The sequence below is a fragment of the Oncorhynchus mykiss genome, chromosome 18 (genome assembly GCF_057628025.1).
Source record: "Oncorhynchus mykiss isolate SJ-2025 chromosome 18, ASM5762802v1, whole genome shotgun sequence".
In the NCBI taxonomy this organism is placed as follows: domain Eukaryota; kingdom Metazoa; phylum Chordata; class Actinopteri; order Salmoniformes; family Salmonidae; genus Oncorhynchus; species Oncorhynchus mykiss.
The window spans coordinates 48,482,905-48,496,185 of NC_143039.1; the positions used below are offsets into that span (position 1 = coordinate 48,482,905).

Consider the following 13,281-nt stretch of genomic DNA (forward strand, 5'->3'; position numbering starts at 1 on the left):
GTCCTGCCGTGTAGTTCTGGGCTGATCCCTCACCTTCCTCATGATCATTGATGCCCCACGAGGTGAGATCTTGCATGGAGCCCCAGACTGAGGGTGATTGACCGTCATCTTGAACTTCTTCCATTTTCTAATAATTGCGCCAACAGTTGTTGCCTTCTCACCAAGCTGCTTGCCTATTGTCCTGTAGCCCATCCCCAGCCTTGTGCAGGTCTACAATTGTATCCCTGATGTCCTTACTCAGCTCTCTGGTCTTGGCCATTGTGGAGAGGTTGGAGTCTGTTTGATTGAGTGTGTGGACAGGTGTCTTTTATACACGTAACGAGTTCAAACAGGTGCAGTTAATACAGGTGGAGAACAGGAGGGCTTCTTAAAGAAAAACGAACAGGTCTGTGAGAGCCGGAATTCTTACTGGTTGGTAGGTGATCAAATACTTGTGTCATGAAATAAAATGCAAATTAATTACTTAAAAATCATACAATGTGATTTTCTGGATAGACCTCTACATGCTTTGTAAGTAGGAAAACCTGCAAAATCGGCAGTGTATCAAATACTTGTTCTCCCCACTGTGTGTGTATATACAGTGCCTTGCGAAAGTATTCGGCCCCCTTGAACTTTGCGAACTTTTGCCACATTTCAGGTTTCAAACATAAAGATATAAAACTGTATTTTTCGTGAAGAATCAACAACAAGTGGGACACAATCATGAAGTGAAACGACATTTATTGGATATTTCAAACTTTTTTAACAAATCAAAAACTGAAAAATTGGGCGTGCAAAATTATTCAGCCCCCTTAAGTTAATACTTTGTAGCGCCACCTTTTGCTGCGATTACAGCTGTAAGTCGCTTGGGGTATGTCTCTATCAGTTTTGCACATCGAGAGACTGACATTTTTTCCCATTCCTCCTTGCAAAACAGCTCGAGCTCAGTGAGGTTGGATGGAGAGCATTTGTGAACAGCAGTTTTCAGTTCTTTCAACAGATTCTCTATTGGATTCAGGTCTGGACTTTGACTTGGCCATTCTAACACCTGGATATGTTTATTTTTGAGCCATTCCATTGTAGATTTTGCTTTATGTTTTGGATCATTGTCTTGTTGGAAGACAAATCTCCGTCCCAGTCTCAGGTCTTTTGCAGACTCCATCAGGTTTTCTTCCAGAATGGTCCTGTATTTGGCTCCATCCATCTTCCCATCCATTTGAACCATCTTCCCTGTCCCTGCTGAAGAAAAGCAGGCCCAAACCATGATGCTGCCACCACCATGTTTGACAGTGGGGATGGTGTGTTCAGCTGTGTTGCTTTTAAGCCAAACATAACGTTTTGCATTGTTGCCAAAAAGTTCAATTTTGGTTTCATCTGACCAGAGCACCTTCTTCCACATGTTTGGTGTGTCTCCCAGGTGGCTTGTGGCAAACTTTAAACAACACTTTTTATGGATATCTTTAAGAAATGGCTTTCTTCTTGCCACTCTTCCATAAAGGCCAGATTTGTGCAATATACGACTTGATTGTTGTCCTATGGACAGAGTCTCCCACCTCAGCTGTAGATCTCTGCAGTTCATCCAGAGTGATCATGGGCCTCTTGGCTGCATCTCTGATCAGTCTTCTCCTTGTATGAGCTGAAAGTTTAGAGGGACGGCCAGGTCTTGGTAGATTTGCAGTGGTCTGATACTCCTTCCATTTCAATATTATCGTTTGCACAGTGCTCCTTGGGATGTTTAAAGCTTGGGAAATCTTTTTGTATCCAAATCTGGCTTTAAACTTCTTCACAACAGTATCTCGGACCTGCCTGGTGTGTTCCTTGTTCTTCATGATGCTCTCTGCGCTTTTAACGGACGTCTGAGACTATCACAGTGCAGGTGCATTTATACGGAGACTTGATTACACACAGGTGGATTGTATTTATCATCATTAGTCATTTAGGTCAACATTGGATCATTCAGAGATCCTCACTGAACTTCTGGAGAGAGTTTGCTGCACTGAAAGTAAAGGGGCTGAATAATTTTGCACGCCCAATTTTTCAGTTTTTGATTTGTTAAAAAAGTTTGAAATATCCAATAAATGTCGTTCCACTTCATGATTGTGTCCCACTTGTTGTTGATTCTTCACAAAAAAATACAGTTTTATATCTTTATGTTTGAAGCCTGAAATGTGGCAAAAGGTCGCAAAGTTCAAGGGGGCCGAATACTTTCGCAAGGCACTGTATATCCTACATTTATTTTTCAAATTAATAATAAACTTAATTTTGAATTACTAGCCTATTATGTTGGTTGAATGAAATATAATGCTTTGTTCATATTATTTATATTATGTTCATATTATTGATGACAACTCCAGATGTTTGTTTAATGGTAGGATAGGTTTGAAATGTTTCCTTGTTGCTGTTGGCAAGTTCCATTGATTACACACATGAGAATGTTTTTTTAACCTGGCAACATAAAACAGTTGGAACTGCCAGGTGTCAGACTATATAGTATGACTGGCACATAAAAGTTCTTAGTCTCTGTTTAGTCTTATTTAGTCTCTTTCATTAGACTAACAAATTAGTCTAATACATAATTGAATTAAACAAAGTTTCAATAAAATAATGGATTGATTGATCAGGTAGTCTAGATTTCATACCAAGACAATGATTATGATGTTACTATGCTTACAATTATCAATACTCATACCTTGTTTTTAAATTCCCATCACTGCCTAACTTCTTTTACATCTCTACCCAGGAGTTGTGACTAACCCATTTGCTGCATTTTGTAACCATTAGAGACATGGTCACTGATGAAGAGTCTGAGAGTCAGAGTCTGATGAATAACAAACAGTGATTACTATGACAGTGTGTCAAAGAAGAAGATTCCCAAACAGGATTGGATGAGGGAGAAGCTGCCAGCAGACTACTGGGGGAAAGGCACTCAGTCACGCTAGAGCAAGGAGCAGTTCAAAGTTAATGTCGATATCTTGGTGGAGAGCATGAGGCACAACAACACTGGTGATGGACCGCACCTGCATTTGTATCACTACATAGCCTACTGTTGATATTTTACTAAGACTCCAAGATAATTGATCAACTTCTAAGTACAATGCAAAGACTGGACTTGACCATACCATAGGTGAGTCAATCCCTATTCTGTAGGGTACCTCAGCATGAATCATAAAACCTAGCGTTCAAACAGGGAAATGGTTCCAATGGTTTTCCCAATAGGGGATTTTATAACCAGTTAACAGAAGGGATGTGTTTTGTGTAGACTTGCCCTGGCGTGGTGTTTTGACAACAGTAAATCGGTCAGGTGACGTTTATCAATATATTTGCCTGTATTTACCCGCAACAAATGAAATGTGAATTAGCTGATAATGTGGCTATCATAAAGAACTACAAATGCAACGACGATATGGACGAAACTGCTGAAAATAATCTCTGGATTAACTATCTAATGTTAGCTAAATGTAACAATGAATACATTTGCTACATTTCTTTACATTTACCTGTTAGCAAAGGTGTCAGAGAGGACGTGCTAGAGTTTGCGGGGATTTGTAGTCTTGCATGATGTCTACTTTGATGCTAATTAGCATTTAGAATCTAAGAGTAAATAGAGCTGAATATATTGATAAAAATCACCGAAAGAAATTTACGTCACGCCAGCTAAACCTACACGAAACACAGCCCTTATTTTAAGTGTGTCTAAAATCCCCTATGTTGAAAAACGATTGGAACTATTTCTCCATAAACATAACATTTTCACATGATACAATAATTGAACATGAATTGTCAAAATAATAATTTCTCCATATGATTTTCTTTTTTACTTAGCAACTCGGCAAAAAAACATTTAACTTACAGAAATAAATATTCTTACCGTCCACCGTCGAAAGTGTCGCAAAAAGGAACAAAAGTATGACGAAATACCTTTTGAACGCACACATGAATGTTTAACGGTCGGAAAATAAGAATAATAATATGCCTAATTAAAGTGCTTCAAATTTCCAGGTGAACTGGACATTGTGACAACAGTGCACCTTGGCTTTCACAACCAGGTGAGCTCCAGGTAAACTGTAACTGTACAATAGAAATCTAATTATGGTTCCAGCACCAATACACCTGGTAAGAAAAACATGAAAACACACGTTCATTTTCTATATCTAAAATGTGATTCACAAAAATGTTATTCATGTGAAAACACATTTATTTTGGCACATTTTATTCTGACAAGGAATGCCACTATGATTTTCAAAAGATCAAAACGATCATAAACTAAGAACTTCATATCCAAGCCTATCTGATCAGAATGGTAAATGCTTGGAAAGGAATACATCCAGATTCACAGTGTTTGTTGGCAATACTTTTGAACAACATTACCAGAGTCAGTGCTGCTAGCGCCATCCTTTGTCCCTGGGAAAAGAGAATATTATCACTCTTTAATTAGATACAGATATACAGTATTGAGTGTTATATAGGCCCATAGCCTATAGGCACGTAGCCGGGTGAAGTAGGTCTGCTGAAGGTGCTGCAGAACCCCGATTAAAAATAAATCACACAAATTGTGAACTTGGCCTTTATTTGTGAGGCATTTATAAGTTATATTCTTGAAGGATCAATGGGTATGGTATGTATAATGAATTTATAAGTCCAAAAATGCATGTAGCAACAACAGATTTCCCCTTTAATTGTGAACTGCTTTACAGCGCTGATATTCTGCATGATCGCTACAGATTGAATCGAGCCCTTAGTTGTCACGCCCTGACCTTAGAGAGATGTTTTATTTCTCTATTTGGTCAGGGTGTGATGTGGGGTGGGCATTCTATGTTTCTATGTTTTCGCAGGGTATGGTTCTCAATCAGGGACAGCTGTCTATCATTGTCTCGGATTGGGAATCATACTTAGGTAGCCCTTTTCCCTCCTTCAGTGTGGGTAGTTAAGCTTACAGTGCTAAGTGCCACAAACAAAGTTCACGGTTGTTTTTCGTTTCTTGTTTTGTTGGCGACATTTTAAATAAAAAGAGAAATATACACTCACCATGCTGCACATTGGTCCACTTCCTTTGACGGCCGTGACATTAGTGTTAATGTCTAAAAAGATCTTGAGGAGAGCAGTTAGTGATATTCGTCAGTTTTAAGTATTAAAGTATCTGGATTAGGCCATAAACGGAGTTCCCAGATAAGTAAGGCCTGTTCATGTGGGTTTTTGACCTACGATTTACCACACACACCAGCACGCATGCACAACTTACCGGATACCGTGGGATTTATTTTGTGGGATCTTTTCTATTTGGTTTTAAATTGGGTATGCAGAATGATGGAAATGTTTGAAATGTCTGTGAAGGGTTTCGGAAGGACAGGGAAAGAAAATGGATAGGAAATATTTAAACGCTGTCGAATGCCCTGTATCCTGACTTTCTGGTGAGGCCTGATCAATCTCATTTAGAAATGATCGAAACAGGTGGGATTTAATTATAAAATGAATAAGAAACACCAGTCTCTATTCTATTTTACCATTACTTTATGAGATACTATTATTTCCTTATGGAGTTGTAAATCTAAGTTGATTGGTTATTCAGTTTAATTAGTTTTGAGTTAACATGCAGTGTGGTTCGTTTTTGAATCACAATGTGAAACGTGTTCAAAGGGGTAATTACCAGTTTCCTGGGGCTCTGGTCTTTGGGTAAGGACAAAAATGTATTTTGTTCAGTCTGCCTATAGAAGGGAAAATATGTTAATAAGAGTTGACAGTTACTCCAAATGGATTGTGATGTGTATTACTGATTTCACTTTTATTTTTGTTGCAATACAAATTTCACCAGATTGGGTCTGCTGGATTGTTGGGATACCCCCCATGGGTTAGGGTGCTAACTTCCTGATCTGGTAACTCTTCCGAGAGGTCGCCAGTAAAATAAGGGAGTATGAACTACATTTTGAAATGGTTTCAACAGTAACAGTATGTTGCTATGCTCTTTGACATTTGTCGTAGAGAGAAGGTTATTAAGAAAATTGGGAATGTAATAATTTGTCATATAGTCTTGTCTGGATTTCCTGAATCAGAAACTAATTGAACTAAACTTTTGTTCTGATCTGTCCTCTCTTGAGGTTATCATGGAAGGTGATGTCAGATTGTGTCTTAATGCATGGTAGGAATAATTTGACCACAAACAGTGTGTGTGAACCTCAAAACCCTCCCTAACCAGCTGAAGAAAGAGCGACAAAGGCGTTCAATGCGATAGTAACAACACTCCTATCTGAGTCCGAGCCATTAACCTGGGTACGGGCGGAAGGACTGTGCCATGAGTCCTGAGACCGCGCATGTGGAGTGAGCATGGAGAGATAACAGTCAAACTTCTCTCAAGCTCCTGGTGTACTGGTGGGAGAGATGGACCAGACAGAATGGTGGTAGCGGCTCAGGTGAGAGACTCTTGTATGTGGGAAAAACGGATTACTTTATATTGAAATCGGGGCATTACCAAGGGCCATCAAATGTGACAGGCAAGAGTTACAAATGTGCCGTTGGGAAGGAGGAAGTGCCAGGAGGAGGGGAGGGGGGGGGGGGGGGGGGGTTATTAAGGAAGGTCTACACACTGCGAATGATTTAGACTAAGAGTGCATTGAGATACCGAAATTTCATTACCATGCAAATCGAAACAGGAAAACAGGGACAAAGGGGTGGTTGTAATGAGAAGTGTTATTACCGGCAATAAAAGGTCCCGTTTATAGATATACATTCTAACCGTGATGGTGTGTGCTAGGTTAAGAAGCTCGAATTAGAGCGATTGACAGTCTTTAGTGCTTTACTTTGAGTCTTTCTAAATTTGGGTTGGATAATTAAAACAATGTTTTTAGCTAGGATTCGGCTACAGCGAGAGAGTTGCTCTCAAACTGTGAGGGGTGGGTGCACTGCCCAAATGTATTAGGCCTAGGGAGGCTGTAAAAACCTTATCTTTAAGTGTCCTCCAATAGGACGGTTGCTAGAGAACACTAGATGATTGCTTGGGTCAACTATTTATTTAATTCAAAAAATGTTTTAACCATGTCATCAGAATTTTTATGTTAAATCGCATCAATACATATAGATTGCTCGATGATACGGTACAATTAATTGCATACAAAGCTCATAGTCTGTGTCTTGCGTTAACACCCAAGGATGAAAATGAAGGAGACGGGCATGGAGACCAGCATGACATGGGCATAGCACGTAAAGGACTGGCGGTTCTGTCCCCAGTTGTAGTAGCATCAAGGGTGGTGTGAAATTATTAAACATGTATTTTCTCTCTTCCCTGTTTAAGTCAATATGTTTTTAGGTTTCGTGGAACATAGAGTGATCATTGTTCCAGAGGAGGGACTGACATACATTGCCTAATTGATTTGAGAATATTTAAGTATGTTTATAACTTTAGAAGTGCATTAGGAGTAGTGACCATGGTGCATGTAAGAGTAGTGACCACATATTAAGGGTTAGATGGAACGATATATGTGCAATTGTATCTGTAGCAGGAGGCGAGGTACACATGAGGTCTGCGTTTGAGACAGAAGGTTTACATAAGGCTATTAGGTGGGATGGAATGTGACTGTGGAGATCTGTGGGGGCTTAGAAATTGAGGGGTGATAGTGGTATCATCCCCATAGACTATGTATATTGTTACAGGAGATAGCTCGTAGGAGAGGGAGGACAGCTAACTGCACAATGTAGGGACTATTACACATACCCAGATCATGGTGAAAGTAGCAGAGATAGTGTTGGCATTTCAGACACTTTCAGGAAACCGGTGACTCAGAGTTTTGCCAGGTTGGATATTCTTCCAACATCATTGATCTCTTTCCCATTTATAACAGCCAAACAGACAGCGAACACTTGACAGATTCCATGCAGTAGTTATTCTCACTGCAGTCGCTATAGGGACAATAACTGAAGGAGGCGAAAGTGGCCGCATGGAATTGGACTACGGCGCAAATTGAGGATTTTGAGGTGGGTGTCATGGGCAGTGTAAGTAGTAGCAGGGGTTACTGTAGTAGCATTGTAGGGAGAGTCTGTTGTCAGGAAATGACCCATGCGTTGCAATGTGTATATTCCCAGGTGAAAGCGGCACATGAGGAACAGGAGATAACTGAGAGCACGGGCTGAATTCTGGAGATTGAGTGTACATCAAAATACACCAGGAGGGGGTGTTGGGACAGTGTTGGCCTGGTCCACACACAGTACTCCTTACAGCACCTGCAATGGTAAAGATCGTCTCTCCTCAGTGGGTTCACCCTTCTCACGTGAAGTGAGGTCCAGCTGCATAATGGGTGAGCTTGAAGACGCAGTGACAGAGGAAGTGGAGCTAAAGAGAGAGAGAAAGATTAGATTCCACTATAGACATGCAGATAGGTTGGGTTTTGGAGTTACTTTAACCACCATAGTTGGGTTTTTATTAGTTGCCTTATTGGTTAATGCATCAGATGAAAGGATAGATGTTGGGGTAATTGTACAGTGGACAACATTCTGGAGGCATTGATGTGAAAGCATGTACAGTGCTGGGTTACCTCAAGAGGATGTAGCGTTGATTAGGGATACGCATTTGCCTATTAGGTGATGTGCCTATCAGGTGACAATGGAGGAGGAAGGAGATGGGGAACAAAGTGAAAATGACATGGCTTGGGAACACCTCTTGGATCCTGTGGTCTGACGGGGAAGACTGGGCGAAAGCATGAGGAGGGTTTTTAGGGCTTTCATTTTTGCCAAACTCAGCAGAAAAGTATCCTGAAGGCATAGTCAGGTGAAGAGAGAGTGGGAATTGTAATGAATTTGTATATATAATTATGCATTGCTTACCACATTGTTAATACTGTCATGTTTTGTGTTTCTCGTTGCTTTTCAAGTCTTATGCTGTCACTCTCTTAGGAACCAGAAGGAGAAAGTTGAAATGGAAGAAGTCAACAGCTCCAGCGGACACGTTATTATCAGTGTTCTACGAGAAATGGAAAAAAGATTGTGCTTGGTATGACTATAGAATAGAGACCATAAGTCTCTGAGTTTGTAAACCTCACCGTGAATGTTCATTATGTTGATTTTTTTGTTCATGTTTTGTTATCATTGTTTGTTCATTTATTTATAAGTCATTTCCAAGTTTATGTAAGATGAACAGCAGGAAGCTATTATTCAAGAGGAGGGACTGTTGGGTTCTGAGAATATGAAATATACTTATTCATGTCACTGAGGGAGAGAGGGTAATGTATAACGCTTACATTGTGTCAGAATATGTTATTGTTAGCCATTAGGGATCCTATGGGAGGGATACTCTGGGAAGAGAAGAGACACAGTCTGCTACCAGTCACCATGACAGCCGTGAGTTGGAGAGGAGTGAGCACTTTGGGGCAAAGGTCAGGTCAGATGAAGTGAGGAAGAACAGACGTCACTAAGTGTCACGTTCTGACCTTTATTTCCTTTGTTTTGTCGTTATTTAGTATGGTCAGGGCGTGAGTTGGGGTGGGCAGTCTATGTTTGTTTTTCTATGATTTTGGGATTTCTATGTTTCGGCCTATTATGGTTCTCAATCAGAGGCAGGTGTCATTAGTTGTCTCTGATTGAGAATCATACTTAGGTAGCCTGGGTTTCACTGTTTGTTTGTGGGTGATTGTCTACGTTAGTTGCTTGTGTCAGCACAGTTCTCATTATAGCGTCACGGTCGTTATTTGTTTATTGTTTTGTATAGTTTGTATTCAGTGTTCAGTGCTTTCTTTAATTATTAAAATCATCATGAACACATACCACGCTGCATTTTGGTCTGCTCCTTACGATGATCGTGACACTAAGGTTCTGGCTAGCAACAGAGATGCATTGGCTGTTCAGATGTGTAGGAGGAGACTTCGCGTAGAAGGTTAAATATCAGTGCTTGTGTCAATGTGTTTTCGTCGATTCAGCTGTTCGACCCTTTGGGAAGAATAAACTTGGTTTAAGCTTTCAGTGTCCGTTGAGTTCTTACTCTAACAATTAGAACCTAATACCATCTTGGCTTTGTATGATGGGGGTCACCAAGCCCCTGACTGGCTGATTTACCACCAGTAAGACTGCCTCACCCCTCCCCTCTACTCTACTCTCCCCAGTAATTTGTTGTGGAGAGGCGTTTGGTACAGTGGTTGCTTGCCCATGGCAGGGTTGTTGGTTCCATTCCCAAGGGGGACCAGTTTGGAAAAAAATATGAACATTTATGGACTCAATAATGTAAGTCGCTCTGGATAAGAGCGTCTACTAAAAAGGAGATAGACAGAGTTGCTAGTCCAAAATATTACTCTACTTCTCTAATGCTCTCATGTGTTGTTGTGCTGAGCTGCTTTTCTTTATCTTAGGAAAAAAATGATAGGATTTAGTGTAAAAAAAAAAGAAGTCATTTTGATTGACTTATTTCTCTCCTGACGACAGGTAGGGTTGTGAGGTGCTAAAAATAGGCAGGGAATTTGTAACATCTATTTCCACCTTTCATCCAGCCCTACCCGTGTGTAATACATCCTGAATGTTTTTAGGAAGCATTTTAGATGGAAAATATATGTCATGTGTGCTCTCTTTAAATTACCTGCCCTTTGTGGAGGAGACACTAAAGAGGTATTTCTGTCTGTCTAGTTCTGTCTGTCTAGTTTTCTGTCTGGTTTCTGAACCAGACAGAAAACTAGACAGACATGAATCTCCCTTTCTCTCTCTCCATGGTGAAGATGCTGGTGAATGGTAACATGAACACCTACCTTCTAACTGGACTGATTCCCAACACTGAATACAAGGTGGCCGTGTCCTCCACCTTCAGAGACAAGTTCGAAAGTGACACTGTGACCATCAAAGAGTCAACAGGTAAACTACAGGATATGTAGCTAATCTAACCATTCTCAAAGACTTACACACCTACTGCAGACCTACAATTAAAGTCGCATTAACTTTGTAATTGCACTTTTGAACATAACAAGGCCAATGTTGTTGATTATAGCTGAGTATGTGTGGTGATACTATTAGGTAACGTTTAGGTACAAAAAGACTGTGGGGTTTACCAAACAATTATTAACCATTAACCATTTAGAAATAACTCATGTTTGTTTTCATTGCAAAGGTTGCTTTTATCCCTTATCATAAATCACGTGGTACATTAGTCATAAACAGGGCAGACAGAGGAGTTACTGTAGTTCTGATCCAGAACAGGTTTGTCAAGGAAGTAAAACACTGAAGAATAACAAGCATGCTGTTTGACACAATGAACCTAGGTGTACTTCACATACTTTCTAGGTGTACTCCACATACTCTCAGCCTCAGTATAAAGATCGACAAGGATAAGATCCTCCTTCAAGATCAAAACAACTTACTGAAAGATTGCCGTGATGTTCCTACACAAGCCACACACAGTAGTAGAAGAGCATTATTGTGACAGAATACAATGACTTTGGAAAAAGTACATTGTTTTGTTTAGGTTAAATTTTTGTTATTAGTGCTGCTCTATGGACATTATTGAAGACCGAACGCCCACAATGATGACGCCGTACCCATTGAACCCATTTTGTTTTGTTACAATCACATACTTCCTCGCTAACACACAGGCATTGATGGTTGTGCTATTGTACACTTTTAAAAAGATATCCATTACATAGCGTTAAGTGTCCCTCTTTGCTAAGTGTCCCACTTAACCAAAACTCACCCTAATGGGATATGGTTTATCTAATCTTGGGTGTATATTGCTATATCCATTTTTTTGTTTTTACCTCAACAGAATGGGCTTCTTTATAGTTATTTTACCATCTGAATTTAAGGGGATTTGTGGCTACATAAACCCACTCAGAAAGAAAACAGTTGTAAGGCATTTAATGTTTGCCAAAGATCAGTGGTGAAAGTAAGGCGGCAAGGTCCAGTATGGCGTCCCGGCAAAATAAATAGTGGGGGTACGCCGTACTTGTAAAACGTGAGCCTATCACTATCAATACAACATAGCCTATATTTTTGAGGGCATCACACCATTATTTAACATTACTGCATGTCTGCCACATGAAACATCTTTGCTCCAAATTGTGTTGTGGTTTGAGGAGAACACTTACATTTTGTCAAAGGTGGAGATGAGTGGCCGAGACCGAGGACCACGTGGACAACAGTGGATGCATTAATTCACACTACAAGTGTAGGCCTAATGGCAGAATGTCATTACAATATACGTGTCTCGTTCGTTATAAGGATCGGACCAAGGCGCAGCGTGGTATGCGTACATTCTTATTTATTTAAAGAATGAACACTGAACAAACTAACAAAATAACAAAACGAACCGTGACGCTATACAAATGAGTGCTGACAGGCAACTACACATAGACAAGATCCCACAAACACCAAAAGGAAATGGCTACCTAAATGAACAGCTGCCTCTGATTGGGAACCATATCAGGCCACCATAGACATACAATGGTGCACTGTTGGGGTTTGGTTGCTGAAATTATTTAGTGAGTGGACGAATGTGCACGGATAGCCTACATGAGAGCCTTTGTTAAGCAATTGTTTGGCAATCAGATGAAAACCTGACTGGTTGTGTTTATTCCACATTAAAAGGCATAGGCGGCGTGTCCATAAGGCTAGGGGAAGCTACGCTTTCACTAAAGTAAATATAATTAAATTGCTAAAATGATATAGCCTAATTAGCTTACTCCTGTCTATACAGAAATAAATAAAATAATTGAAAATCGGTTACTACACTAGATAGCATGATTTGGCCTACAGTTGGAAGGTCCGCATGTTGGGCAGCACGTGCTGCAAATACCAAATACCAAATAGATTATTGTTGAGTTGCGTCAGTGAAAAGCAGAAACCCAGCAATGCAATGCATATCATATTATTTATTTAAATTTAATGATTTCCTTACGTGAACTTTAAGTCAGTAAAATCGTTTACATTTTTTAATCTTGTGTTTATATTTTTGTTCAGTATATAATAATGCTATGGTAAATGTAAGTATTTTATGATTATTCCTCGTGACTACTTGTTTTGTTCCACAGTTTGCCATGGTTGTTATGATCAGTATGTGCATGTAGTTTAGAGTTTCAAGTTTTAATGTCATGTGCACAAATACAGTGAAATGCCTTTCTTGCAAGCTCTAAACCCAACAATGCAGTAATCAATATGTATAGATGTTTGTGATGATATTGTACACAGTGAATGCCAGGAAATGTGTGTATGCAATATCAAGTAACCCAATCCCACCCCAAATATGACAATATGAGGACTTTGTGTCTTTAATAAATGGGCTGCATTAACTAATGGAAGTGTAGGTTGTCTTTTATTTTCTTGTTGTCTAAAACCATTTTTCAACAGATC

At 39.8% G+C, this 13,281-nt stretch overlaps 1 long non-coding RNA gene across 1 annotated transcript; it reads left to right on the plus strand.

Annotated features, from left to right (window-relative positions):
• The first annotated feature begins 5,788 nt into the window (after positions 1 to 5,788).
• Positions 5,789 to 10,794, plus strand: LOC149975540 (uncharacterized). The gene is made up of 6 exons (XR_016488510.1): positions 5,789 to 6,383; positions 7,262 to 7,354; positions 7,809 to 7,941; positions 8,050 to 8,261; positions 8,835 to 8,953; positions 10,662 to 10,794. It is a non-coding gene; the product is annotated as an uncharacterized LOC149975540 (long non-coding RNA).
• The last annotated feature ends 2,487 nt before the right edge of the window (positions 10,795 to 13,281 follow it).